Raw genomic sequence first — 4,408 nt, 5'->3', positions numbered from 1 at the left:
AGGACAAAGAACATATGAAATCAACAGAAAATATACCTTGGTGCCACCAACCCATTTTATGCCACATGCAAGTTTTGAATAAGGATAATATAGAAAACAACTGGCCAGTACATATGTACCAATTAGGAAATACTTATGCCCTTGTGGGGACAGAATCACATGACAAAAGGTTTGAAAATCATAAAAATATAAGATAGTGTGGCTGAGATGGAAACATGCCTTATTTTTTATTCCCGATTTTCATCTTTCTTTTTCCTATTTGGATTTCTTTGGTGCTGTAGAAAAAAAAAAGAGAAAAATATATATTCATAAAAGATATGGTGCTCATTCCCATCCATCAAAGATGTGCTAAAATAGTGTGTTTAATAAATTGTAATTATTTTGTGTACAGCTCTATACTGTTATCTATGTGTCCATTTCCAAAACTTGCACGTGTCTCGGAATTCCATCTGACTCTAATTTCATGACAATTGCAGAACTATGATGGCAATAAATATATGTATGATGAAAAAATAAAGTTGCAATTTCTCAAGACTCTAATTTTCTTTCTTTGATTAATAATAAAATCCCTTTGTATATATTGATGTTGATGAGTTCAATTATTTGATGTCGCCAACAAATTTCTCAGAGGGCAAAAACCCGGAAGACTTTCGGAAGCACACTCCGATCAACTCTTCTCTACTGACAGTAACTTTGCTGAATTTCAGCCAGAAATATCATGCATTTTGATGCTTTATTCAATGCTATACCTCAACCTTTTTCTTTCTAGAGTCCAGGATTTCACAGGATACTTGTATATACGGAAAACAAGCAAGTTTCTATTTTTGGACAGGAAAATGTGTATGAGAATTTTCACAAAGTGATGCCTCCATCAAGCAAACAATCAGATGTACAACTTTTTTATTGCCTTGTCTCATCTCATTGTTTTCCATGTGCTTCAGTCATGCAGGTTAATATTAACAGATGAAACCAAGCAATTATTTATGGATTTGTGCATTGTTAGATTTTTTAATCAATCAACTTCTTGAATTTGATTCTATGTTGCATATTATAATACTCTCAAATATTATTTTACCTGCATCTGCCCAGCAAATATTATTTCTTTTCTTTAAGATAATATCATACATTATTTGACCTACCTAATTGCTAAATAACATATGGGTGGACTGTTACTAACAGTGCTTGTTTTAAAACTCGTACTTATTGAAAACAATCAAAAGATTTTTTTCCACTAAGGTATTTTCTTTCAGGTAGCTTGAAACAGCAGTAAAATTTAAAAATTACAAACTGAACTTTGTATCTATTTTAAGTAATATATGTAAGACTTGAAATAAATGTTTTATTATTCCTTATATGAAGTGTTAAATTAATTGTTACCAGACTCCACTGGAACATTTTCAACTGATAATTTATCATGAAAGAGTATACCTGTAATATTGAAATTAAAACATGAACATTTGTCATTCAGAAGTTCTTTTATTTTTGAAATCAAGTTTGTAAATGTCCTTTAAAGAAGGGAAATATGAATCGTATAAATAAACTCAAGTCTTGTCTACCTGGATTGGTCATTCTCTTTCTTAAATAGCTTCCAAATTACCGTCTATTGCAGAAAGTCTTTCGATTTTGTTTCTTGACCATCCAGATTAGAATAGTTTTACACTTTTGTATACAAATATTATCCTTCCGAGTTAAGTTGTTCAAATTCTCCGTATGTCTAAAATAAAAACACCACATGGTAATAGTCTACCTACAAAATAAAGATAGGTTATATTTAAAATTTCAAAGAGATACCTTTTTATAATTAAATATTTTAAAAGTCCCAGACATATGTTTCTAATTTCAACCTTAGAAATATTTCCAGATCTTTTTATTTGAAATATAGTCTCTAAATTATACATAAGTTAATATTGTTAATCAAGAGAGATTCTATACATCAGACAATTTACTTTAGTGAATGTATGGGTAGCACTGAGAGATAATATTTTGTATATTGTCCTGCATTCAGAAATCTGCATTATTTGTTCATTTAAATAAAATAGGCTCATATTTGGCACTCAATAAAATTAATGAATAAATAACCAAATTGCCTATTCTTATCTATTCCTTTCATATACGGATATAGTCTTCTGCATAGCATCAGATTTTTTTCTCTCCCTTATAATTGATTTAATCTGGACAGAAGAAATCTCAGTAGAATGGAAAAAAGCTTATTATATGCATGTTAGTCCTGCTCCAAGCGTGTCTCAGGTATTCATGTGTAAACTATGGAGAATAATATTGACCTTGCAGGCATGGGTAGATCCCGGGCCTGATGCACATAAGATTTAGCATAACTCTCTTTAAGAAAAGTCGTACAAAATTACAATACAAAATAAATACAGAAGTTAATTTTTAGAATGAGATAGTACAACAAATTATTACTTTAAAAAATTAAATGAAAATCCCATACCAAAAGTATCAGAAAATCCAGGAAAATATGAATGTTTTCATTAATTAATTCTATGAAATACTTCTGTAATACTTTTATCCTATGTGTTTATTTTTTTTTTCTTGTGATCTCTCAGGGTGTCTTCAAATGAGAATTTTATAGTTTAATTTCCAATAGAATAAATTTCACTAACATGTTAGATTAAAAATATTTCTCATTATTAATAGCTTAGAGATGTTCCTTTCAGTTTCACATTTTGTTTTTGGTAAGTATTATAAAATTTTTAGGTTATTTTAAATTTAGGAAAAGCTCTGTTACATTTCTTTCATATACGCACTATAAATTTGTGAGAATTTTCCACAGACTAGCTTCTGATTCCGTATGTTTTATACCTTGTTTCTCTTCCACTACCAGGAGATTTCAGGTTCTGGGCAAAACACATGCAAGCCATGGTACAAACTCTGTCCTTATACCTTTTTCGCTATCATCACATGGTGGGTAATAAAGTTATTCCAGAAAGCCATTCCTATACTAAGATTATGGTCATTAATTATACATAAACATTAACTGCAAGCCATATAAGTATACCCCACCATGTAAAGATATTCCACAAACCCCAAATAACTGAATGCCTAATTGAATTTCCTCCTTGCTGGCTCCTTCCACACCACCCAACACTAGAAAGAAGGCCAAAGAGAAGGTAGAGTGGAAAGACAATGTTCTTAACTGATCATGGTTAAAGAATCTTACTTTGGCAAATTTTACCAATCATATGACCATGTGAACATCTTTCTAGGAGCTCTCTCAATGTCTTAGATGAAGTCCATGAAAGTGAAGGGTCCTGAAGATTAAGCTTTATGAGTTTCACAGTAAATAGTCCTCTGCATGGTGGATAATTGCAAAATAAATGAGTTAATTAAGGGCCTAGCAGACTGACATATACTAAGAGCTAAATAAATAGTTGCTACTGCTGTAGATTTCATCATGGCATAAGTGCCATGTTGTACTGCTTGCCAAGCAGTACAATGGTGCGCGCCCGGTATCCGAACCGGCGAACCCCGGGACGCTGCAGCAGAGCGTGCACTTAACTGCTGCGCCACCGGGCCCGCCCCGAAGATTCATTTTTTAAAAGGTAAAACATTATACAAATTGCATGATCACAGAGTCCCAACTCTTCAGACTCACATAAAATACAAACTCCATAAATGATTTGCAAAGGATATCAAAAAGGAGCAGTAGCATAATCCGTATAAATATCCGTGAATTTCAAATTCATCAGATACAGCTTCTTAAGTCTCCTTTCACCAAGATGCATTCTGCTCTCCAGAAGGATGAGTTTAGAAGGTGTTAGGATCTCTCAAATTTTATAGTTTGCTAGTCCCATCTCTCTGTGCTGGTGTATAACTAATGATTCCTCAATGCAGCTGCAGCCCAGAGATGCAGAGATTGCAGGATTATTTACAATTTAAAATCTTTCAGCAAAATATCCTGTTAAAAGCATTCCAAATTCAGTAATGAGTTCATAGCTACCCCTACAGAATCCTCATTTATTTTCTATCTAGCAAATCCATCAGTCAATATTTATAAAGAGATTGGTCAGAGTCAAAACAGAGGAGAAAAGACCCACTGTTAACTCTTTCTTTCCAAAAATATAAATTGAAATAATTTCAGGAATGTTTTATGTTACAATAACTAGGACTTATTTTAAGTAACCTTATAATGGCATTTCTGCCTATAATACTATTTACATGAAGTTACACAAATACAGACTGCTATTTTTAAACTACCTTTATATGTCTATAAAGAAATAAAGGAGTAGGCCTTATTTCTATAATGAAAAAATTTTCCTTTTGTCAAAACTAAAAAGCAAACCCTATGTTCCAGTAGCAGCTCTTATTCCAGTGACAACGTAGGGCACAAAGTAAGCTAACGAGTCTAGCTTAATTCACCATCACATTAGCATCTCTGGTGGAAATCAAA

At 32.3% G+C, this 4,408-nt stretch overlaps 1 protein-coding gene across 1 annotated transcript in view; it reads left to right on the top strand.

Annotated features, from left to right (window-relative positions):
- Window positions 1–1,555, top strand: part of COL11A1 (collagen type XI alpha 1 chain) — a 206,523-nt gene extending 204,968 nt beyond the window's left edge. Inside the window, exon 67 of the mRNA XM_058538650.1 lies at window positions 1–1,555. This exon is cut by the window's left edge and continues 151 nt beyond it. The gene's annotated coding sequence lies outside the window, so the exon portion shown is untranslated.
- The last annotated feature ends 2,853 nt before the right edge of the window (window positions 1,556–4,408 follow it).

This window comes from Diceros bicornis, chromosome 4 (assembly GCF_020826845.1).
Source record: "Diceros bicornis minor isolate mBicDic1 chromosome 4, mDicBic1.mat.cur, whole genome shotgun sequence".
In the NCBI taxonomy this organism is placed as follows: domain Eukaryota; kingdom Metazoa; phylum Chordata; class Mammalia; order Perissodactyla; family Rhinocerotidae; genus Diceros; species Diceros bicornis.
Note: the sequence above shows the minus strand (reverse complement) of the source record. Positions and strands in the feature narration are given on the sequence as shown.